Genomic DNA, 27417 nt, shown 5'->3' on the forward strand with positions numbered 1-27417 from the left:
CAGAGACCAGATACAGTAACAGTCACCTTACAGGCAATACAATGGCACTAAATTTATCTCTCTCCATAGTTACCCTGAATGTTAATGGGCTAAATGCCCCAATCAAAAGACACAGGGTATCAGAATGGATGAAAAAACAAAACCCATCTATATGTTGCCTACAAGAAACTCATTTTAGACCCGAAGACACCTCCAGATTTAAAGTGAGGGGGTGGAAAAGAATTTACCATGCTAATGGACATCAGAATCAAGCTGGGGTGGCACTCCTTATATCAGATCAATTAGATTTTAAGCCAAAGACTATAATAAGAGATGAGGAAGGACACTATATCATACTCAAAGGCTCTGTCCATCAAGTAGATCTAACAATTTTAAATATGTATGCCCCTAACGTGGGAGCAGCCAACTATATAAACCAGTTAATAACAAAATCAAAGAAACACATCAACAATAATACAATAATAGTAGGGGACTTTAACATTCCCCTCACTGAAATGGACAAATCATCTAAGCTAAAGATCAACAAGAAAATAAAAGCCTTAAATGACACACTGGACCAGATGGACATCATAGATATATTCAGAACATTTCATCCCAAAGCAACAGAATACACATTCTTCTCTAGTGCACATGGAACATTCTCGAGAATAGATCACATCCTGGGTCCTAAATCCAGTCTCAACCAGTATCAAAAGATTAGGATCATTCCCTGCATATTTTCAGACTACAAAGCACTGAAGCTAGAACTCAATCACAAGAGAAAATTTGGAAAGAACCCAAATATATGGAGACTAAACAGCATTCTTCTAAAGAATGAATGGGTCAACCAGAAAATTAAAGAATTATTGAAAAAATTCATGGAAACAGATAATAATGAAAACACAATGTTTCAAGGGCACCTGGGTGGCTCAGTGGGTTAAGCCTCTGCCTTCAGTTCAGGTCATGATCTCAGAGTCCTGAGATCGAGCCACGCATCAGGCTCTCTGCTCAGCGGGGAGCCTGCTTCCCCGTCTCTCTCTGCCTCTCTGTCTACTTGTGGTCTCTGTCTGTCAAATAAATAAATAAAATCTTTAAAAAATAAAACAAAAACAAAAACAAAGAAAAAAATCCCACAATGGTTCAAAATCTGTCGGACACAGCAAAGGCAGTCCGGAGAGGAAAATATATAGTGGTTCAAGCCTTTCTCAAGAAACAAGAAAGCTCTCAAATACACAACTTAACCCTACACCTAAAGTAGCTGGAGAAAGAACAACAAAGAAAGCCTAAACCCAGCAGGGGAAGAGAAATAATAAAGATCAGAGCAGAAATCAATGGAATAGAAACAAACAAACAAACAGAAAAAAACACAGTAGAACAAATCAACGAAACTGGGAGCAGGTTCTTTGAAAGAATTAATAAGATTGACAAACCCCTGGCCAGACTTATCCAAAAGAAAAGAGAAAGGACCCAAATAAATAAAATCATGAATGAAAGAGGAGAGATCACAACCAACACCAATGAAATACAAACAATTATAAGAACATACTATGAGCAACTCTACGCCAACAAATTTGACAATCTGGAAGAAATGGATACATTCCTAGAGACATATAAACAGCCAAAACTGAACGAGGAAGAAATTGAAAACCTGAACAGACCCATGACCAGTAAGAAGATTGAAGCAGTCATCAAAAATCTCCAAACAAACAAAAGCCCAGGGCCAGACAGCTTCCTGGGGGAATTCTACCAAACATTTAAAGAACTAATTCCTATTCTCCTGAAACTGTTCCAAAAAAAATAGAAATGGAAGGAAAACTTTCAAACTCATTTTATGAGACCAGAATCACCTTGATCCCAAAACCAGACAAGGATCCCATGAAAAAAAGAGAACTACAGACCAATATCCTTGATGAACACAGATGCGAAAATTCTCACCAAAATACTAGCCAATAGGATTCAACAGTGCATTAAAAAGATCATTCACCATGACCAAGTGGGATTTATTCTAGGGCTGCAAGGTTGGTTCAACATCTGCAAATCAATCAATGTGATACAACACATAAATAAAAGAAAGAACAAGAACCATATGATACTCTCAATGGATGCTGAAAAAGCATTTGACAAAGTACAGCATCCCTTCCTGATCAAAACTCTTCAAAGTGTAGGGATAGAGGGCACATACCTCAATATCATCAAAGCCATCTATGAAAAACCCACCGCAAATATCATTCTCAATGGAGAAAAACTGAAAGCTTTTTGCTAAGGTCAGGAACATGGCAGGGATGTCCATTATCACCACTGCTATTCAACATAGTACTAGAAGTCCTAGCCTCAGCAATCAGACAACAAAAGGAAATTAAAGGCATCCAAATCAGCAAAGAAGAAGTCAAACTATCACTCTTCTCAGATGATATGATACTATATGTGGAAAACCCAAAAGACTCCACTCCAAACTGCTAGAACTTGCACAGTAATTCAGTAAAGTGTCAGGATATAAAATCAATGCACAGAAATCAGTTGCATTTCTCTACACCAACAAGAAGGCAGAAGAAAGAGAAATCAAGGAGTCAATCCCATTTACAATTGCACCCAAAACCATAAGATACCTAGGAACAAACCTAATCAAAAAGGCTAAGAATCTATACTCAGAAAACTATAAAGTACTCATGAAAGAAATTGAGGAAGACACACAGAAATGGAAAAATGGTCCATGCTCCTGGATTGGAAGAACAAATATTGTGAAAATGTGTATGCTACCCAAAGCAATCCTCACATTTGATGCAATTTCTATCAAAATACCAACCATTTTTTTTTCAAAGAAATGGAACAAATTATCCTAAAATTTATATGGAACCAGAAAAGACCTCGAATAGCCAAAGCAATATTGAAAAAGAAAGCCAAAGTTGGTGGCCTCACAATTTCAGACTTCACGCTCTATTACAAAGCTGTCATCTTCAAGACAGCATGGTATTGGCACAAAGGCAGACACATAGATCAATGGAACAGAATAGAGAGCCCAGAAATAGACCCTCAACTCTATGGTCAACTAATCTTCGACAGTGCAGGAAAGAATGTCCAATGGAAAAAACACAGCCTCCTCAATAAATGGTGTTGGGACAATTGGACAGCCACATGCAGAAAAATGAAATTGGACCATTTCCTTACCCCACACATGAAAATAGACTCAAAATGGATGAAGGACCTCAATGTGAGAAAGGAATCCATCAAACTCCTTGAGGAGAACACAGGCAGCAACCTCTTCGACCTCAGCCACAGCAACTTCTTCCTAGGAATCGCCAAAGGCAACAGAAGCAAGGGCAAAAATGTACTATTGTGACTTCAAGATTAAAACTTTTGCACAGCAAAGGAAACAGTTAACAAAACCAAAAGACAATGGACAGGGCTAGTGTCCAAAATCTGTAAAGAGCTTATCAAACTCAACACCCAAAGAACAAATAATCCAATTAAGAAATGGGCAGAGGACATGAACAGACATTTCTGCAAAGAAGACATCCAGATGGCCAACAGACACATGAAAAAGTGTTTCACATCACTCGGCATCAGGGAAATACAAATCAAAACCACAGTGAGATACTACCTCACACCAGTCAGAATGGCTAAAATTAACATGTCTGGAAATGACAGATTCTGGCAAGGATGCGGAGAAAGGGGAACCCTCCTACCCTGTTGTTGGGAATGCAAGCTGGTGCAACCACTCTGGAAAACAACATGGAGGTTCCTCAAATAGTTGAAAATAGAACTACCTTATGACCAGCAATTGCAATACTAGTTATTTACCCTAAAGATATAAACGTAGTGATCCAAAGGGGCACATGCACCGAAATGTTTATAGCAGCAATATTTACAATAGCCAAACTATGGAAAGAACCTAGATGTCCATCAGCAGATGAATAGATCAAGAAGATTGGTATATATACACAATGGAATACTATGCAGTCATCAATAGAAATGAAATCTTGTCATTTGCTACAATGAGGATGGAACTAGAGGTTATCATGCTTATTGAAATAAGTAAATTGAAGAAATACAACTATCATATGATCTCCCTGATATGAGGAAGTGGTGATACAACATGGGGGGTTTGGGGGTAGGAAAAAAATAAATGAAACAAGATGGGATCTGGAGGGAGACAAAGCATAAGTGACTCCTAATCTCACAAAACAAACTGAGGGTTACTGGGGTGAGGGGGGTCAGGAGATGGGGGTGGGGTTATGGACATTGGGGAGGGTATGTTCTATGGTGAGTGCTGTAAAGTGTGTATCCTGGTGATGCACAGGTGATGTGCATCACCTGGTTATGTACCTGGTGATGTACCCCTGGGTATAAAAATATATGTTTATAAATTTTTTTTTAAATGAAGGATATTATTCCATCAATTAGTATCTTTTGTGATAGTATTGCACTACTAAATAAACCACCCAACTGATTTTGCATTCATTTGACTTAGCTGCCTTCTTCACAAAGATATCATGAGCCATTTCATTAGATATTTTCCTGAAGTGCAGATCTAAGTTTTGCACAACTTGCTTTTGCTGAGGTAATCCATTGATAGTTTCAGGTAAAGAATAAAGTTATTTTAATGAACTTACATTAGGCCCCATTGAGAAATTATTTATTTTCAATGTCAGTGACTTCTAAACACTGAGTCTTGGAAAAGTTCTTTTCTGTCAGTATTATAATCACCTGAAGAATTTAATAAATATACAGATTCCTCATCTGTACCTAAGGGAAATCTATTCAGTAGATCAGTTATATATCTGAGACTCTATGTTTCATAGGCTCAATTTCTGATTAGAGTCTAATATGAGTCATATTTGGATGACTGATTTATGTCAGTGATTCTTAATTATATTGGCATATTGGAATTAATGGTTTAACTTTCCAATACTGTCAGATCAGTATAACAGGCAGTATAATAAAATACAGAAATACAATTTGGTAAAAGAATGAAGAATGATTATTCAAAAAATTTTCTCAGCTAACTTTGAAATAATTTCTGCTTGTTCATTAAAAGCAAATGTCCTCAGCCCTCACAAAGTATACATTTAATATGGCAATTATATTGATAAAGGTTCTTAGCTGTAAATGGAAAACAAGTCATATAGATTCTTTAAAGAAAATATATTTATTTTAGGGTATTTTGTAGCTTATGGAATTTCTAAACACCCATAGAACCAAGATTGTATACTACCTAGTCAAGAACAGTGTGGTTGGCAGAGATACACAAGGTATTAGGGGACCATCAGTAGAAAGTCTTCCATAGCTGATCCAGAAAAGGAAAAGTCTCTGCTCCAAATCTAGTTACCCCATTTTCTGGTACAATGTCAAGTACCAGAGGTACTTGAGATACCTCACTTTTGAGGTATAATCTGAAACTGGCCCCTGTACATTGAGGATGGGGAGAGACCCAAGAAAGAGGCAGACCACTTTAACTTAGTAGGTGGCAGGTTTACTAAAGGAAATCTACATACAAGGCTTGTCCATAAAACTATTAGATCTTTGCACAAGCCTGCCAAATTGTAGAAGTTTACAAAGATGCCTTACCTGGGTTCAGTCACATATACTATGCAGTGTATTTGGGTAACTTCGACCAAAAGAAAGACAAGCCAAGTGCACATTACAAGACAGGAGAGGGGGGTTAGGAGCCTCTGATGGCCCAGGATTAGCTCACAGGTCAAGCAATAGTCATATCTTCTGGATGACCTCTAACAATCTAGGTCATAGAATCTTACCCTTGATTGGTAGAATAAAATAATAAAAACAAATAAACAAAACAAAACAAACAAAAAAAACACTTTAATAAGTATCTACTTGCAAGGACTCTTTATTTGCCTGAATCCAGGCTTCCACCATAGTTTCTCAGTCTTCATGATGCCTTAATAGCTATGTCTTCTAATTTCTTAGATATCATACTCCTTGGATTATCCAATACTCATAGTCATGTTGAAGAGCTAAATAAAAAGAAAATCACGGTGTTTGGCCATCCATATTAGGGAAATTGGCACATGCTCATAAAAAAAATATATTTACTTACATATGTCAAATTACATATGTGCACACATTTAGAACAGCAACGGGAGTGCTAGAGATTTTACAGAGTTGTCTCAGTTATCATTACCTCCAGAACGCTAGTTTCTTTTTGTCTGATTTACATGGTAGTTTTCTAATAATATAAGTGTTATATTACCTACTAAACTCATTAAATTTATAGAATTAAACTTTTATTTGGGTAAAACTTAGCCTGCCACTGAGTGATTCAATTCTCTAATCTCAAAGGGTGTGGAAATAAAATATTTGATAAACACATAGGAAAGCAAAATGGCCATTCTGTATAAAATTAAATAAGTGAATAGCTATGCTACTGCAAGTAGGGTCACTGCTCTTTGGTCTTGGCCTACTGCAAGTGGTAACAGGATGTCCCAAATGAGATGCTGGGTTTCCACAACATTCCACATTACCTGAAACCATAGAAATCCCAGTTTCTTCTGGGTTTTACTTTGGTAAACTTATAGTAACTAATAACAAAGTCATATTCTTGGAATGAATGTATAACTCACTGCATATTTTTGAAGGAGAATAATTTGGCTCTGATGTTGAGCTTGGTGTCATATAGAAGTTGTCTCTGGTTTATATTCTAGAAAACATAACTGTGAAGAACAATTCACTCTACTTTTCATTTTTTTTTTAATCCACTTTAGTGACTGATCTCTTAGGTAGAAATTTATACAAATACAACTTAGAGGAATAAATTATTTAATGTGTCCATGGCCAGCCACCACTTCCTATACCAAGCAATTATTTAGCATAAGAATTTACAAATTAAGAAAGTAGAAAGGATAAATAAATTAAGGTGATGTCCTTGGCTGGCGATGCAAAGCTGGAAGTTGCAGTAAAACCACAGTTCTTTTGATTAAAACTTAATTGTTTGAGAAAGCAAGATTGAGCAGCTCAAATTTGGTGGTCTAAATTTAGAAGGCTTTATTGGAAGGGCTGCTTTCCCCTCTTAATGCTTTCTTTTGGATTCAAATGAATCTAAGGAATTTAGCATCCTTAGAAAGGAGAGAGAATTACAGGGCATTAAATCTGTCTTCCTTTTCAAAGACATCATGTTATTCTTACTTCTATGGCACACTAAGCTGGTTTGCAATTAGAGGAAGTCTTCACCAGCTAAGCCCTTTTGCAATGCATGCTCTGCATGTACTTCTGGCAGCCTTATTCTGGTGCCTCTTGGATGAAATTTGATATTTAAACCATTAGCAGAATGACAAGTGTGGACAGTACTCAAGCAACACAAACTCCTAAGTGATAGAAAATTACAAAAGATTGCACTTAGGGCAATTTGTGACACTGAAAATTGTCTTATGGTGTGATATGCGGGTGGGGGGGCAGGCTGAAACTGATGGACAAAGACAGACAGAAGAGTGGTGTGAGGCAGCTGGTACAGCCTGTGAATGGAGGGAAATAAAAGGGGGTGATTAGCTGATATCAATTGTGTGCATGATTTTTAGACACTTTTGAATTACTCAACTATTGATCATATGCAAAGTCCCTGATTCTTAATGAGCCATTCATTTGCTTTCTTCATCTTATTGTCAATGTTTAATAACATATGGATGGTAACCTGACATGCTGTAGAAAGATGAGGTGATGTTATAATTGCCTTAGGAATTATAATAGCTGATAACATAAAATAAATAGCAAAAGTGGGTTTTTAAAAGCCAAGCTTTTATTCCTCTCTTATTTAACTTTTAATTGGAAACACTTAGCCTTTATTTACTCTAAAAAGTAATGATTTTTGCCAGAGGAAGATCTATCTCTTTAATGTCAAGAATGATTCTCTTCTTGCAAAAAAAAAAAAAAAAAAAAAAAAAGGAAGTAGGAAATAATGGATCTTGGAGCATCCATTTATTTATGAGATTTAATTTGTCAATTTCTTTAAAGTGTGCTAAATTCCTGCTCTGCTCCTGGACATTTACATAAAATTCAAATGTCCATGCTAATTACATTTGTTAAATCTTCCTTAAGGAGAAAGTTTGAGACTATGTTCAAGGTTTCAAATTACAGACAAGAGATGACCAAAATTTTCCTTTTAAAATTGAGTTATTCCCAACATTAATATGGTTGAACTGGAAGGGAAGATGACTGGACTCTGTTTCTTCTCCATAAATCATTTATAATGATAAATGATTATTTATCATTATGAATGATAATTTTTATTATCATATATTATCATATATATGATAATATAAGGCCCCATTTTGCATCACAAATAATGTTATCATTTACTTTTCCTTTGTGGAATTTCTTGTGGAATCCTAAGCTTTAGATGATAAATTGAAGATTTCAGTATAAAGTGCCTTGCTTGAAGACACATAGTTAGACTATGAGTTAGGATTTCTAACCCAGTGTATCCTTCACTGATGAAGAAAAGATGATGGGGTTTGAAGCCAATAGCCAAGAAAGAATCCTTGGGACATCTTCAGTGCAAAAAGGTAGTTTTATTAAAGCCCTGGGATGGGACCCCTGGGCAGAAAGAACTGTGCAAGGGTCCTAAGGAGTGACCCATTATGTACTTTCAAGTTGGGAGGGTGTTGGTGTTAGCATAAGACTCTAAGGAATCTTGCAAGCAAGGTTTCCAGGACCTTGAGGGGTTAGGTATTGTTAGGAAAAGGTCATTTCTCACTGTCTAATAAAACCTTAGTCATGAGACCCTGTTGGAGGCTACAGCATGGTTGGAGTTGAGGACCATACCAGGCCCTGACTTGTGTCTCCTTCAAAGTCCGGACACCTTGACAAGGTTAAGGACGGGAAAGTTGAGTGCACTGAGAAAGGGTCTGTGCTATGTGTAGTGCACTCACCTACGTGACTTTCCACACACTCTCCCTGCAGTAGGGAACAATGTGGCCAGAGTCCTGAGTTCTTAGTCCTTGTTGTTCTGTACCTCCCATAACCCACTCCCTGGTTGATTGTCTTGCTAATGGCTTTAGCCGAAACTACCTGGTGTCATGAGGTTTGCTTGTAGTAAATGTGAACTTGTTATAGGAACTTGCGGTCATCTGACTATGTACTGATGTAATGCTCCTTCTATTCTGGTCTGCCTTATAAATGACTGTAAGATGTGGAATAAAATTGGCACTGTTGGACATCATCTTCAGTGTCCCTCCTGCCCCCATCTCTTTGTCTCTTAATTTCTTTTCATCATCCTCTTAGCCCTCACAGTTACCCTGGTCGATTCGTCGCACTGGTCGTGACAAGACCCTCAGATGTTATCGATGGGTCATACGTTTGGGGAATGATTGCCAACATGTGTCTTGGGAGGTAGAGATGAAGTTTTCAAAGAATTTTTATATGTTAAAGGAGACTCACAGGATCCTGGGGGTTAGGCTAAGATTGTCTTTTGCCCTTAGCAAAGTATTAACATAGAGGTAGTTGAGTTTCTAGAGGAATGTCACTCTTCCTGTTTCAGGGACTTATCAGTGGGCTCTAAGTGGTAAGAAAATTTAATTTTTCTTTTGCCTTTGTCTCCCACATCATTCACTACTGCTCCGAGAGCAGGATCTGACTAACCACAACAGCAACACTGCTACAGAACTTCACTGATGGGGGGTAGTGATAAACCTCCTCATGTGGGTTCTGAGCATTGCTGGTCTGCTGACCTCAGGTACCTGATCATCCTTATCTTTAAGTGTATATACCTAGAATTCTAACCTTTTCTTCTGTTACAATGGGATTATAGCATTTAGGGCTGGAAAGGTCACTAGAAGTCACCAAGTCACTCTGACTTTCCAGATGAAAGAACTGAAGTTCAGAGTGATTAACCAAGTCACACAGATCCCAAGAGTTACAAACAAGCCTCCACCTGTGATTCTGTCTTTAATACAATTCTTCCTTTGACCATTGCTCACTACTTAGCACTTGTTTGTGTTGTGTGGAAGTGGTGTGGGAAAGATGGATTTTGAAAATGTTACTTTTTATGGAGAAAACATTGATTTGGGGAAAATGTATAACCCTCTCATTTAGGTATCTTTTACATATATGACTATTTTTGTGAAATAAAAATTGTGTGTGTTCCAGGGAGTTAAATTTGAAAAGATTTTATTTTGGAAAAATTTAAAAGGTGCTAATTCAAATTATCTAAGAATGTGTTCATTTGAATTGCAACAGAACTTTAAAAGAATCAACCTTCTTTATTTCTGCTTGTTTTGTGAGAAGCAGGCAAAAACTTAAAGGTAAGAGTAAATATGAGTCCATCACTACTTTAGCACAACAAAGACCTGTGTTGTTTTCTGAAGTAGGAACTTCCACAGTATAAAACACATATAGAAGTGACTCATTTCACAAGGAGAAAAATGAAAAGGAAGAAGACTCTTGAACTTACTAAAAACAGGGTTTCTTTTTGTGCCTTTTGATCTGTCAGTAGGAGCAAACCCACAAGGAAAGCAGACAGGATATTCTCCCTTGTTTCTCCTACCCTCCCCTGTTGTATGTTGCTTTCAGTCACCAGAAGGGCCTTGAGTGACAGTGCAGAGGAGCCATTAAAACTTTATTTTGGAGCAGCAGGGCCAGGACTGAACTCTCACAATAGCTGACCCACCCCAAAAGCTACATAAAAGAACCTCCACTTTGTTATTATTGCTGTTCCCAGTTAAGAATTTAGCAATTGACTTGGATGACAGAAGATAGATTGAAGTAGGCAAACATTATTAAACATTTAATTCATAATTGTTTAAATCAATTTTGACAACAAGAATTATATATTGAGTTTTTGTCCCTCATTCCTGACAGATCCTTGAGTTTACTGGATGATGAGAGTGATAACATCTTTCCTTACTCTTAATAACCCCCTTTCAGCCATACCTGAGTTAATGCAAATAAGGTGACTCTTGGTGGCCCTTAGATACCATCAGAATGGACACTGTTTCCCATGTGATTAGACAGTTGGAACTTAGAGCTCCACTCCCAACCTCTGGGGAGGGAGAAGTGTTTGGAGATTGAGTCAATCACCAATGATGAATGATTAATTCATTCATAATTAATTATGAATTAATTAATTAATTAATTAATTATGTCTATATAATGGAACCACCATAAAAATCCCTGGGCTGGGAGAGCTTCCAGACTGGTGAACAGATTCCGGGTTGGTGAATACAGTGAAGTGCTGGAGAGGATGAGGAAAGTCTGCTCTGCTCCTTGCATCCCCCATCTGCCCTATACATCTCTTCCATCTTGTCCTGAGCTATATCCTTCACAATTAACTGGTGAATGTTAGTAAAGCATTTCTCCGAGTTGTGTGAGCTGTTCTATTTAACTTCTGAAGGGGTTATGAGAATTTCATGAGGTGTAGGTGGCTGGGTCTTGTGAATGCAGCCTGGAGTGGGGACAATCTTGTGGGCCTGAGCCCTTACACTGTGAGGTTTGTGCTAGCCCAAGGCAGCAAATGTCATATTTGAAGTGAGCTATATAACACCCTCTTGTGTCTGGGAACTTGGAGAATTGGTTGTGTGATGAAAAACACACACTGGGTGTCAGAAATTTTCAGGGGAAATTAAGTTAAAAAGATTTCAGGAGGGGGTGCCTGGGTGGCTCAGTGGGTAAGCCGCTGCCTTCGGCTTGGGTCATGATCTCAAGGTCCTGGGATCGAGCCCTGCATCGGGCTCTCTGCTCAGCAGGGAGCCTGCTTCCCTTCCTCTCTCTCTGCCTGCCTCTCTGCCTACTTGTGATCTCTCTCTGTCAAATAAATAAATAAAATATTTAAAAAAATAAAAAAGATCTCAGGAAAAAGAAGGATATTTTGAAATATTTTGTAAAATCTTACAGCTTGATTTTATATGAAGAAGGGATAGTTGAACTGTAAAATTTGAATTAAGTAAGCCTATGAAAGTATTTTTCTAAAATAATAAAATTCACTAATTTTGGCCATGAAGATTCCTGGAGATACTTATTATTTCATTTTTATAGTTTTTATTTCTCTGTCCCTCCATCTTTCTCTCTCTCTGTCTCTCTCTCTCTGTCTCCTACATTTAATGAGGAGTATGTATTAGTATTAGTCCCTTTTCCAGAAAGAGAGAGCAGTAATCAGTCCAGATCTTTCATAAATAGACTGATATGCAAACAAATATCTATAATAGAATATATATATATATTTTGAAAGGAAATGATTTCTACTTCTCTGAGGGATCATAGAAGCCTTACCATTTGGGAAGCAGGTAACATTTAAGATGCAACTTGAGGAATGAATGACATTTTAACCACACTACAATTTTAACATGAAACAATAATAGAATCTTAAAGTGCTCAGAAAAGCTATGAGTAGTCTGTGCTTCTTTGGATTTGAATTCTTGGAGGAATATTTATTTTGGTGGCATAGGAATACATAAATTGAGAATGTCAAAAGGCAGTTTAAAATTACATTGTGGAAGTTTTGGTTGGAGTGCCAAGAACTTTGTGTTAAGTTCTTTAAGTAATGGTAATCTAGTGTATACTTTTAAAGAGAGAATAGATTAATCTGTTTAGGTTAAAAAAATCATTCTTTTGGAATACAATGATGGATGGAAAGGCAAGAGTTTGGGGAAAGGAAAAGAGGTGGCAAGGTATTAATTCATGCAATTTATGAAGCATACCCATGACAAAGGTGATACAGAGGAGAAAGGACAGAGGCAGAGAATGTGAGAATGGCTTAAAAAACCAATTTATTATTCACTCATTTATTCATTCACTTAAAAATATTTGAGTTAACTATTGAAGAAAAGACTTAGCTTCTTTCATTGCAAAAGAAGCTAAAATGTGCAGATCAGGAAGTAGAGTAGGGCAAAGGATATTTCTGAGCCATAAAACACACCATTTCAAGAGCTGGGAGTGGACAAATACTGACAATATTTGACAAAGCAAAGATTGGATTTGAAAGACTTAGTAAGTCATACTGAATTTGAATTTGTTCTGAGGTTTATAGGGAACATAAACAGGTTCTTCATCACATTTGTGTTTTAGCATGATTTTTCTGGTAGCAACATGGGATTCAATTTGAAGTAATGGCTCATTCCTTAAATTTATCTCTGTAATCATTTTACCTTGGAGGATGAAAAAAGGATAGAATACATGAACCACACTTTTGTAAAAATATATTATCATAATTAGATCCTTTGCAAAATGGCGAATCTCATCCTTCATAATTATTTTGAACTTGGTCAGTAAAACCTGGTCATGAAAATATTTTTCTAAATATTATAAAATATTGTTCTCTAAACAAGACCAAGAAGTTGTACCACCACTGTGCAAACTGCCCACTCAGCAGAAGTAAACATCAATGAAAACTAAGTCCCACTTATGCCAGAAGTACCTCAACAGGAGAATGAACATTAACAAGCAAAATTTGCTTTGATGAGCACTTCTCTTCTATATTCAACAGTGTTCTCTTTTTTTAAAAAAATATATATAAATTTCTTTAGCATGCCTTTAAAAATGTGTTCAATATTCAATCATATAAATTATAGAGTTTAATTTGTTAATTAAAACTTAACTAACAGAATTTGATAATCTGATTCTCTGTACTAACTCACCAAATTAAGTAAGAGAACTTTTTGGGAAAAAGACAAATCTGACATAATAAAATCTGGTTAAAAATCTGTGCTAATAATGTCTGTGAGGTATACTATGTGTTTAAAACCTAAATATATGAATATTTAAGGGACAAAGGAATATGTTGAATGAGGGAAGGAGTCAGGATTGAATAGATGTATTGATTAAGTTTGTAGTGGTGTCGTCCCAAGATTGCAGAGCTTCTGCTTGAAGATTTCTAGTGTCTTAAGGGCAGAAGTCAAAAGTCGTCTACTGAGAATAAGAGGAATAAAAAATGTTGAGCTGCATGGTGAAGTCTGAAAAACCAGAAAGGTGAGAACACTCTCCTTGATTCATAGAATTTCTAGGCAACCCAAGGTATAGAGACTTTGATTCACACCTCTTATCATCTGTATAACCATACACAGAAGCTTAAGTTTAAAAGCAGCTGATTAAAGATCAAGCAAAGGATCAAATAAGGGATGGTTTTTAAGGACTAAATAAAAGGGAAGAAGCTGAACATTTTAGCAGGAGAGTGCAGAATAGTGAGCCAATTGAATATACATGCATGAGTAGAAAAATCATCATCTACAGACCAGAAAAGAATAGGGTTTTAAAAAATGAGTGTTTGAGACAGAGAGAAGTCAAAGATGTCTCCATCTTTTCTCACATAAATTATTGAAATACTACTTAAACATCAATCAAGATGGGGTCCATGAGAGAAGCATGATATGGATAAAACTACTAACAGGATATTTTGAGTTATTGTCAAGAAATTGATGGGAAGAAGCTAAGTAAGTATGGAAATGAGTGATGAAAACAAATATACATTTTGAAATCATAAGCATATGAGTTATCTATGAAGTAATAAGAATATTTAAAATCACCAAAAATGGGGAGTAAAAGAAAAAACTTTCCAAGGAGAGCATTATAGAAAAATATTTATTGAAGATAGGCAAAGCAGGGAGTGACCAAGAAGACAGAAAAGGAGAATTTGGTAAATATGAAAATATTTAAGATAAAGAGTATGAAGAAGAAAAATACAACAAAATTGAATATGAGAATAACATCAATACCTTAGAGTTAAAATGGGCAGCAAGAAAAATAATAGAATATTTGGTTTCTATGCAAGCCTACGCTCTAAGACTCTAAGATCTTTTCTAAAACTCAATCAAATGTAATCAAATGTAAAGAAGTAGTGAAACAAAACTCTTTTTTAAAGAAATACCACTTGGATTCTGTATTTGACAAAAGCTAAAGGTAAAATTTTACATACACACAAACAAAAACAGGCAAAAACCCAAACAAGCAAAAAAATCATACACAAATACACACAGCAATTTAGCCATTCTATGTTTAAATATCCACATTACCTTTAATTAACAATGATTTCAATTACATAAACTCATGCGGCTAGGAGCTTTGAGTTTGAGTTGCTCAACTAAAAAGTTGTGTGACCTTGGATAAATTGCAGAATCTTCCTGATCGGCATTTCTTCTAGTGTGAAATAATGAAGTCATTCACGTTGAATATGACTCAGTTAACTGTCACAATTGTCATAATTAATTAAGAAGTTGAGACCAGGAAAGTAATGGCATTGGTATGCTAATTCTCTTACCTTCTCTTATGAATTTCTTTTGGACATAATCCCTGTTCTGATGCTAATTCACATTATAGAGCCATTAATTTTCGTATGGATCTTCATAACTCAGTCACACAGCCCAAACCCAAATATAAGAATACTGTATATGAAATATATTACTCTTCACAAAGTAGCACCCTTAATAAAATATATTAATTTTACACCATAACAAATAAACATTTTTGTCATTTATTGACATAGATTGGAAGATGCAAGCCATACCAATGTGGGTAAATATCTGGAGATGTTTACCTTCACCATACTGTTCATCTCTAGCACTGATTATGCTTATTATGAAAATAATTAGACTAAAAAGATAGGAAATATTATTTCTAAGCAAATTTCCCCCCCCAAAGTATAGATACCACATTTAACATTACAGAATTAGATTGAAGTCTGAATTTGAGTTTCATAAAATAAACACCATCTTTCACTCACCTGTGTCTACTAAATACAGTTGCTAAGGAAATCAGCAACTTGAAGAAGAAGTTAGCAGGGAAATGGAATAAAATTGCCCTGGTTAATGGTTTGTGAAAGAAGCAAATGCAGGGGCTCATCTGAGCCTTACCTGCATCAATTACTTATATGAACAGCTAACAGGCTACCTTTCAAAACACTGCAAATGGTATCAGTGGGCTAAGCGAGAAAATTGGACTCCAGATGCTGCACAAGTCAGTGACTTTGCCAAGATTTTGATCAGAAGTACACACTTGGCAGCTGGAATTTAGCATGGGTAAGTGAAGTTTGCATAATAAAATTTAAATATTAATTATGTATTTGAAGTAAAAAGCAAATAATGCAAGTGAAAGACATTAGCATAATTAAATGGATTTTAATACATTTTTCTTTTAAATTTATATTCTCAAAGACAGCAAATGGATTGGGAAAAAGATCCAAAAAATAAAAATCCTAACAAATTGTGTCCTGCATATATTACATTTTTACCAAGACTGCTAACTTCTATTTGGATTAATTTTGTATGAGCTAAATATTTCAACTCTAATAATAGATAGTGTTGTTCCTGATATTTTGGAAAAGGAACAAAACATGAAATCTAAAATTTTTGCATCATCTCTGCCACGTGTTAGGTGATTGATTTGGGCAATCTGTTTAGCCATTCTTGGTCATATTTTTCTCATTTGCATAATGAGAAGTCTATAAAATATGTATGATAAAATATCTTAAAAATAAATATCTCTCTTAATTGAGGCAAATTTATTTATGTAGACAAGGTGATTTGTTTGTATTTCATGACAAAAAGTCATCAAAGGATCATTGGTCTGAGATCAAAAACCAAGAGTTCAAATTCATTATGCTGATGCATTGTGTGACCCTGGGCAAACCACAAAATCTACTAATAGGCTCAGACCTCTTCTAATGTCCTATGTTTCTCAGCCCATGGACAAGGACAGTAAAATCTCTTTCTTTGACATACAAAGAAGTCTACTTAGAAAAGGAAATTCTATTTCCAAAGAGACCATTCAGTGAGAAGTTTTATGATTTTGATTTCTCTATGCCCAACCACTATAATAGATTTCAAAAGCAACATTTATTGTAGTTATAAAAGTTCCTTAGAAACATAATTACATTTCCCCACAGAACACTATTATATACAAAAGTCACCATTTTGCAAGCTTTTGGAACTCCAAGTTTCAAAATGCTTTAAGAAGTTATGCTCAGTTTTCAAAATGTGTTTTCAAACATTGTAATGGCTTACTTCTTGTTTGTCCATAAGGGAAATTCTCTATAACATAGCTGGAGAAGTAAGACATAGGTATGAAAAATTGCTCTTTTGTGGGACTGGAGTTTACTGTTCCCTTACCTAACTGCACATGGCCTGTTAGGTCACCTTTCATGCTCTTGACTGCCAAAAGGCAGTTTATAAAATGTTGCAGGAAATGTACAATTTTGATTACCAGCAGGAGGTTCAGTAATGGGTCCTTATCTCTTCTGCTGTCAAGCAAGGGATGTCCCTAAGTCCTCTAGTTAAAAGAAAGAGAAATAAAGGGAGAAGGAAGAAAAGTTTTTCTTTCTCTCTTCCTTACGTAAGAACAGACAATGCCCATTTATCTTCCTGGTGTCATCTCTGATATTTACTCTATAGATAATATACAAGGGAAGACTTGGGACCTTCTCTCTCCATCAGAAGGGTTAGATTGTGTGTCCAACAGTCTCCAGAGGTCATGTTGAAGCAGTGCTCTAATGAACACTCAATGTTGAGATACAAACAGGTGCAATTAAATGTTACCCAGGAAGAGAGATGTTAAATTTATTAAATATGAAAAGTGATATCTAAACAGTTTATAGTCATGACCTTACTTTTATTTGTTTATAAATAACTCACACTTAAGTTAGAACTGTAAGAAAATGTAAATCTGAGTCCCTTGTCTCAGAGAGTTATGGTCTTTTGCTCCTCAATCCAGAACTCTTGTCAAGTTCCTTGTCAAGCTATCAACACTTCAATGTCTTAGCCATTATTATCTCCCCAACAATAAACAAAGAGCTAGGATAGACTAGGACAGTGTTTGGAAATTGTGAACAATAAACTGGTATCTAAAATCCTTTTGGTAGGTCCTGACTAGCAGAGAGAGTGGAGTAAAGAAGCAGAAAAAAGAGATACATAAATGGATAGTTAAATGATAGATGATAGAAATATAGATGATATATATAGATAAATCATAGATAGATGGTAGATGATAGATAGATGATAGAAAGATAGATAATAAATGATAGATAGATGATAGACAATAGACAGATATAATAGATAAGTAATAGATTACTGACTAGTAATCTATCTAGGTGATAGATAGATAGATGATAGATGATAGATAATAGATGATAGATGATAATGATAGATAGATAGCAGATGATAGTCAGATAAGAGATAGATGATAGATAGTGGATGATATGCAGATAGATAGATGATAGATAATAGATTAGAGAGATAGATAGGTAGATACATACATACATACATACATATTATAGACACTTGGTTTATACCATTATAGAGGTTGAGAAATCTGAAGATCCGTATTTGGCAAGCTGGAGATTCAGGACTGATGATGTAATTCTAGTCCAAGCCCAAAGGCCTGACAACCAGTAGAGCTGATGGTATAGGTTTCTCTGTGGAAGCTGGGAGACTTGAGACACAGGAAAAGCCAATTTTTCATCTAAAGTCCAAAGACAGGAAAAGACCTATGTCTCAAACAGTTAGGCAGTTGTTCCCTCTTACTCAGACTTTTTGCTCTATGCAGGTCTAAAATTGAATGAGGACTACCTACAATAGGGGTTATGTTGTTTACTTAGTCTATCTATTCCAGTATTAATTTCATCCAAACATACTTTCACCAAAATACCCAGAATAATGTTTGACCAAATATCTGGGCACTCCATGGCCCAGTCAAGTTGACATATAAAATTAGCCACCACATATGTGTTCAAACCCTCAGTTTATAATCACTTAGCTCTGAAAATCTAGCACTAATTGGTTTAATTTTCAAATGCATATGTTGCCATTGGGCAGTGAGGCTCAATGCTTTGCAGGAGCCGATTAACCAGGCTAGTGAGAACAAAGTACTACATTTTCAGGAATTGTGTTGGATAGTTTTTAATCTGTTAGTAGATTGAGTTTGAGCACAAGGTATTGATACCACAGAATTTGACAAATATTATAAATCAGAGCCTTTTTCTTTTCAAACACAGAGGACTGATTATTAAACATTATGGTGCTGCTATGATGTCTAAGGAGCAGTGAGAGATGAAAATTTTATGAGATATTTGAGATTTATTAAAGTTTTTAAATATCCCATTTTTGCTCAGTCTGTGATTTTATAATACATGACCTACTCATTTATACTTCTTATGAACACATGTATCATTATTATTGCTATTATTGGAAAAATTACAAAAAAGATTCATTTTACTCTGGAGGCCTAAGTTAAATAAATATATTACCTAGACAGATATGGATCACAATCAGTGGATGTCATGATGTAGCTTCATCTTGATAAGATGATTTAGTTTCCCTGCTCACAACCACATTTCTTCTTTTAAGAGTGATTTAAATCAGTCAGTCTTTAGTTATACCTTTTCATGAAGCAGTTACACACTAACTTGGATCCTTCAAAATAAAAAATTTTTTTTTAACCACCTGCTTTCAAATAATTGTAAATAGTCATTTTCTCGCTTATCTGAAGAATAGGATAAACTTGTCCTAAAATCAGAATGGAAGAATGTCATTATATAAATGAACCCTGGATTAGAAGTTAGATGTTAGAAAAATATAAGCTCAAATCCTGACCCTGCCAATAACTTACTGATTGATCTTGAACAGGTCTTTTTTTTTTTTTTTTTAACAAAATAATAAACTGCATTGTATCAATAGATTCCAAATTGAAGATATGACCATATTTCAGAATCATCAAGAAACAAATTGAGTGGAAGCATAAATTCTAAAAATGAAGTCTCTCTTCTACACTGTCCTTTACAAGACACTTTAGCCACTGCTAACAGTTTCTTATATATACCCCAAATATTGTCTGAAATTGGACACACATAAACACACACTAACTCACACCTACAGCATACATATTTGGAGAGAAAAAGAGAGGAAGAGAAAGAAAGAATAACTTAATAAACTTAATTCATCTCTTACTCAGTTCAAATATACCCAAACCTATTGCATCTACAACCCTAAACATTTTCCTAGAACATTTTAAATTAATTCTTAATCACCATATAATTTCTGCTATAACTATTTCAGTATATATGTACAAAAATAAGATTCATATACATATAGTCATATCAGATCTACCACTATTATGACATTGCTTGGGGTTCCATGGATCTTCTTTCCATTGAAACAAATTAAAGGTATATTTAAATTTTTCCATTTAAAGCCTATGGGAAAGTCTGAAGGATAAATAGCCAATGGATAAATATCTACTCAAAAACATGAATAAAAATTTGGTAAGAAAGGTGAAAGTTTGTGGTATTTGAATTAAGACTGCCCTCTCTCTATTCCTTCCCATCTTAGGTAGATACTAAACTCCAGGTTATTTCAGCAAAGAACAGAAGTCTCCATCTCCCCTATCTCTCAAGGAAAGGACTTTATTCCTAGATAGAACAGGACAAGTTCTGCTGGGTGCAGTTAAAAGGTGGGGGTTCTCTTCTGCTGCTTTGTTGTCACTCATTTAATGTAGACTTACCTTACAAATCTCTTTGGGCATAGCACGTTGAGAAGACTGAGGCCCTCATCATCTTTTCCCTGGTTCGTGAGGCTGTGGTTTCATGCCACGCCCTCTTACCAACCCTCCTAGAGCAGGAGTGTTGCTCAGAAAGAAGCTTGCCATAATCCTTTCACTTACTCTAGAGCTCTGGTTGAGAGATTTTGCTTAGATAGAGGAGATCCAGACTATAAAAAAGATAGCTCATAATCTCTTACCAAAGGAATTAAATTTATTTGCAACAGAGTGAAGTTCAAGCCTAAAGACACTCTTAAGTACAGTGGAGATTGTGGAGAAGGATAACTGGTAGGAGATTCAGTATAGAGGTTGAAGTTTAAGCCAACCAGTGTGCTGTAGAGAACTAAGGAGTAAGTTAGCTGAGACCAGTCCTCCTGATATCAGAAAAGATATCAAGCACTGACATCAGAAACTACCCCTGTGAAGAAACTACAATTCGATTTATTAATTTGTAAGCAATTTGTGCCACAAAAATAATGTGGAAAACAAATGAATATTCATCCAGCAAATGGCTGATTTGCCTAACACTTGGTCATAATAAAGGAATGAAGTGGAAAAGAGCACTACCAAAACCATTGTCTTCCCAAAAGCACTGTGGACATACCCAAAGGCTTGCCTCCCTGAGGAGCAACAACAAAGGCTTAACACAGTGGGAGGAGAAATAGACAACACTGAAATGAGGAAACCAAAGACACAACAAAGAAACAGAAAAATAATAATAATAACCCCTCCCAGGATTGGGAGGATGTACTCAGATTTGCTACAATATATTATCTAAAATGCTCAATTTTTTTCCGTTTATTTATTTTTTTCAGTGTTCCAAGATTCATTGTCTATGCATCACACCCAGTGCTCCATGCAATACATGCCCTCCTTAATACCCACCTCCAGGCTCATCCACCCCTGCCCCCTCCTTTCCAAAACCCTCAGCTTGTTTCTCAGAGTCTACAGTCTTTCATGTTTCATCTCCCTCTCTGATTTAACCCAATTAACTTCTCTTTCCATCTCCTAAAGTCCTCCATGTTATCCTTATGCTTCATAAGCAAGTGAAACCATATGATAATTGACATTCTCTGCTTGACTTATTTCATTTAGCCTAATATCCTCCTGCCCCATTCATGTTGATGCAGAAGTTGGGTATCCATCCTTTCTGATGGCTAAAATGCTCAATTTCTAACAAAACATTATGAGGCATGGGAGGAATCAAGATGGCAGAGAAGTAGCAGGCTGAGTGAGACTACATCAGGTAGTAGGAAATCAGCTAGGTAGCTTATCTAAACATTGCAAACACCTACAAATCCAATGGGAGATCAAGAGAAGGACAACAATTCTAGAAACAGAAAATCAACCACTTTCTGAAAGGTAGGACTGGCAGAGAAGTGAATCCAAAGAGAAGGGAAAATAGACTGCGGGGGAAGGGTCCAGCTCCAGGCAAGCTGCGGAGCAATGGGGCACTAAATCAGGACATTTAAAAGTCTGTTCTGCTGAGGGACATTGCTCCAGAGGCTAAACCGGGGTGAAGCCCATGGAGGGTCAGCATGGCCCCAGGTCCCGCAGGGTCACAGAAGGATTGGGGGTGTCTGAGTGTCGCAGAGCTTGCAGGCATTAGAACAGGGAGGCCAGCTACAGAGACAGAGCTGAGGAGTGAGCTCTCAGCTCAGGGTTACCTTGAACCAGTCGCAGGCTGGGTGAGCTTGTAGTGCGGCCGGAAGCCAGGAAGATGGAGAGATTGGGTGCTATTCTCTGAGCGTGCACTGAGGAGAGGGGCTCTGAGCCATCACCTCCTCTGGGCCAGAGACTGGGAGCCACCATTTTCATTCCTGTCCTCCAGAACTCTACAGAAAGCATTCAGGGAACAAAAGCTCCCGAAAGCAAACCCCAGCGGATTACTCAGCCTAGACCCTGGTAAGGGTGGTGCAATTCCACCTGGGGCAAAGACACTTGAGAATCACTACAACAGGCCCCTCCCCCAGAAGATCAACAAGAAATCCAGCCAGGACCAAGTTTGCCTACCTACCAAGGAGAGCAGTGGAATTCCAGAGGAAGAGAAAGCAAAGCACAGAACTCATGGCTTTATCCCCATGATTCTTTAGTCTTGCAGTTAATTTAATTTTTTTCTTCAATTTTTTTTTCTTCTTTTGATAATTTTTAACTTTTACCCTTTTCTTTTTTAACGTTTTTAACTAGTTTATATAATATATATATATATTTTATTTTTTATATTTTTTCTTTATTTGTTTTCTTTTTTTAAATGTTTCCTTTTTTTTCTGAACCTATTTTTTTAAAAGATTTTATTTATTTATTTTACAGAGAGAGATCACAAGTAGATAGAGAGGCAGGCAGAGAGAGAGAGAGAGAGAGAGAGGGAAGCAGGCTCCCTGCTGAGCAGAGAGCCCAATATGGGACTCGATCCCAGGACCCTGAGATCATAACCTGAGACGAAGGCAGCGGCTTAACCCACTGAGCCACCCAGGTGCCCTTTCTGCACCTATTTTTATCCCCTTTCTCCCCCCCCCCCATGATTTGGGGTCTCTTCTGATTTGGTTAAAGCATATTTTCCTGGGGTCCTTGCCACCAATTTAGTATTTTACTTGCTCCTTCATACACTCTTATCTGGAAAAATTCACCACAAAAAAAGAACAAGAGGCAATACCAAAGGTTAGGGACCCAATCAATAAAGACATTGCTAATATGTCAGATCTAGAGTTCAGAATGACGATTCTGGGCTCAAAAAAGGCATGGAAGATTTTAGAGAAACACTCTTGGGAGATATAAAAGACCTCTCTAGAGAAATAAAAGAACTAAAATCTAACCAAGTTGAAATAAAAAAAGCTATTAATGAGGTGCAATAAAAAATGGAGGCTCTCACTGCAGAAGAAAGAATTAGTGATATAGAAGACCAAATGACAGAGAATAAAGATGTTGAGCAAAAGAGGGACAAACAGCTACTGGACCACCAGGGGAGAATTCGAGAGATAAGTGATACTATAAGATGAAACAACATTAGAATAATTGGGATTCCAGAAGAAGAAGAAAGAGAGAGGGGAGCAGAAGGTATATTGGAGAGAATTATTGTAGAGAATTTCCCTAATGTGGCAAAGGGAACAAGCATCAAAATCCAGCAGGTGCAGAGAACACCCCTCAAAATCAGCAAGAATAGGTCCACACCCCATCACCTAATAGTAAAATGTACAAGTTTTAGAGAGAAAGAGAAAATACTGAACGCAGCCCAGGAAAAGAAGTCTGTAACATGCAATGGTAAAAATATTAGATTGGCAGCAGACTTATCCACAGAGACCTGGCAGGCCAGAAAGAACTGGCATGATATATTCAGAGCACTAAATGACAAAAACATGCAGCCAAGAATACTATATCTAGCTAGGCTATCATTGAAAAGAGAAGGAGAGATACAAAGCTTCCAGGGCAAACAAAAACTGAAAGAATTTGCAAACACCAAACCAGCTCTACAAGAAATATTGAAAGGGGTCCTCTAAGCAAAGAGAGAGAGACAAAAAGTAGTAGATCAGAAAGGAACAGAGACAATATACAGTAGCAGTCACCTTGCAGGCAATACAATGGCACTAAATTTATATCTCTCCATAGTTACCCTGAATGTTAATGGGCTAAATGCCCCAATCAAAAGACACAGGGTATCAGAATGGGTGAAAAAAAAAATCTATATGTTGCCTACAAGAAACTCATTTTAGACCCGAAGACACTTACATATTTAAAGTAAGGGGGTGGAAAACAATTTACCAAGTTAATGGACATCGGAAGAAAGCTGGGGTGGCAATCCTTATATCAGATCAATTAGATTTTAAGCCAAAGACTATAATAAGAGATGAGGAAGGACACTATATCATACTCAAAGGCTCTGTCCAACAAGAAGATCTAACAATTTTAAATATGTATGAAGTCAACTATATAAACCAATTAATAACAAAATCAAAGAAACACATCAACAATAATACAATAATAGTAGGGGACGTTAACACTTCCCTCACTGAAATGGACAGCTCATCCAAGCAAAAATCAACAAAGAAGGGTGCCTGGGTGGCTAAGTGTGTTGGGCCACTGCCTTCGGCTCAGGTCATGATCTCAGGGTCCTGGGATCAAGTCCTGCATCGGGCTCTCTGCTCAGCGGGGAGCCTGCTTCCCTTCCTCTCTCTCTGCCAGCCTCTCTGCCTACTTGTGATCTCTCTCTGTCAAATAAATAAATAAAATCTTTAAAAATAAAAAGAAAATCAACAAGGAAATAAAGGCCTTAAAAGACACACTGGACCAGATGGACATCACAGATATATTCAGAACATTTTATCCCAAAGCAACAGAATACACACTCTTCTCTAGTGCAAATGGAACATTCTCCGAATAGATCACATTCTGGGTCCTAAATCAGGTCTCAACTGGTATCAAAAGATTGGGAACATTCCCTGCATATTTTTAGACTGCAATGCTCTGAAAATAGAACTCAATCACAAGAGGAAATTTGGAAAGAACCCAAAAACATGGAGACTAACAGCATCCTTCTAAAGAATGAATGGGTCAACCAGGAAATTAAAGAAGAAGTGAAAAAATTCATGGAAACAAATGATAATGAAAACACAAAAGTTCAAAATCTGTGGGACACAACAAAGGCAGTCCTGAGATAAAAATATATAGCTGTACAAGCCTTTCTCAAGAAACAAGAAAGCTCTCAAATACATAACCTAACCATACACCTAAAGGAGCTGGAGAAAGAATATCAAAGAAAGCCTAAACCCAGCAGGAGAAGAAAAGTCATAAAGATCAGAGCAGAAATCAATGAAATAGAAACCAAAAAAACAATAGAGCAAATCAATGAAACTAGGAGCTGGTTCTTTGAAAGAATTAATAAGATTGACAAACCCATGGCCAGACTTATCCAAAAGAAAAGAGAAAGGACCCAAATAAATAAAATCATGAATGAAAGAGGAGAGATCACAACCAACACCAATGAAATACAAATAATTATAAGAACATACTATGAGCAACTCTACGCCAACAAATTTGACAATCTGAAAGAAATGGATACATTCCTAGAGAAATATAAACAGCCAAAACTGAATGAGGAAGAAATAGAAAACCTGAACAGACCCATAACCAGTAAGAAGATTGAAGCAGTCATCAAAAATCTCCAAACAAAAAGCCAAGGGCCAGACGGCCTCCTAGGGGAATTCTACCAAACATTTAAAGAAGAACTAATTCCTATTCTCCTGAAACTGTTCCAAAAAACAGAAATGGAAGGAAAACTTCCAAACTCATTTCATGAGGCCAGCATCACCTTGATCCCCAAACCAGACAAGGATCCCATCAAAAAAGAGAACTACAGAACAATATCCTTGATGAACACAGATGCGAAAATTCTCACCAAAATACTAGCCAATAGGATTCAACAGTACATTAAAAGGATTATTCACCATGACCAACTGGGATTTATTCCAGGGCTGCAAGGTTGGTTAGACATCTGCAAATCAATCAATGAGATACAACACATTAATAAAAGAAAGAACAAGAACCATATGATACTCTCAATGGATGCTGAAAAAGCATTTGACAAAGTACAGCATCCCTTCCTGATCAAAACTCTTCAAAGTGTAGGGATAGAGGGCACATACCTCAATATCATCAAAGCCATCTATGAAAAACCCACCGCAAATATCATTCTCAATGGAGAAAAACTAAAAGCTTTGCCGCTAAGGTCAGGAACACGGCAAGGATGTCCATTATCACCACTGCTATTCAACATAGTACTAGAAGTCCTAGCCTCAGCAATCAGACAACAAAAGGAAATTAAAGGCATCCAAATCAGCAAAGAAGAAGTCAAATTATCACTCCTCGTAGATGATATGACACTATATGTGGAAAACCCAAAAGACTCCACTCCAAAACTGCTAGAACTTGTACAGGAATTCAGTAAAGTGTCAGGATATAAAATCAATGCACAGAAATCAGTTGCATTTCTCTATACCAACAACAAGACTGAAGAAAGAGAAATTAAGGAGTCAATCCCATTTACAATTGCACCCCAAACCATAAGATACCTAGGAATAAACCTAACCAAAGAGGCACAGAATCTATACTCAGAAAACTATAAAGTACTTGTGAAAGAAATTGAGGAAGACACAAAGAAATGGAAAAATGGTCCATGCTCCTGGATTGGAAGAACAAATATTGTGAAAATGTCTATGCTACCTAAAGCAATCTACACATTTGATGCAATTTCTATCAAAATACCAACCATTTTTTTCCAAAGAAATGGAACAAATTATCCTAAAATTTATATGGAACCAGAAAAGACCTCGAATAGCCAAAGCAATATTGAAAAAGAAAGCCAAAGTTGGTGGCCTCACAATTTCAGACTTCAAGCTCTATTACAAAGCTGTCATCATCAAGACAGCATGGTATTGGCACAAAGGCAGACACATAGATCAATGGAACAGAATAGAGAGCCCAGAAATAGACCCTCAACTCTATGGTCAACTAATCTTCGACAGTGCAGGAAAGAATGTCCAATGGAAAAAACACAGCCTCCTCAATAAATGGTGTTGGTAAAATTGGACAGCCACATGCAGAAAAATGAAATTGGACCATTTCCCTACACCACACATGAAAATAGACTCAAAATGGATGAAGGACCTCAATGTGAGAAAGGAATCCATCAAACTCCTTGAGGAGAACACAGGAAGCAACCTCTTCAACCTCAGCTGCAGCAACCTCTTCCTAGAAACATCGCCAAAGGCAAGGGAAGCAAGGGCAAAAATGAACAATTGGGATTTCATCAAGATCAAAAGCTTTTTCACAGCAAAGAAAACAGTTAACAAAACCAAAAAACAACTGACATAATGAGCAAAGATATTTGCGAATGGCATATCAAATAGAGGGCTTGTGTCCAAAATCTATAAAGAACTTAGCAAACTCAACACCCAAAGAACAAATAATCCAATCAAGAAATGGACA

This window comes from Mustela erminea, chromosome 8, assembly GCF_009829155.1.
Source record: "Mustela erminea isolate mMusErm1 chromosome 8, mMusErm1.Pri, whole genome shotgun sequence".
Lineage (NCBI taxonomy): Eukaryota > Metazoa > Chordata > Mammalia > Carnivora > Mustelidae > Mustela > Mustela erminea.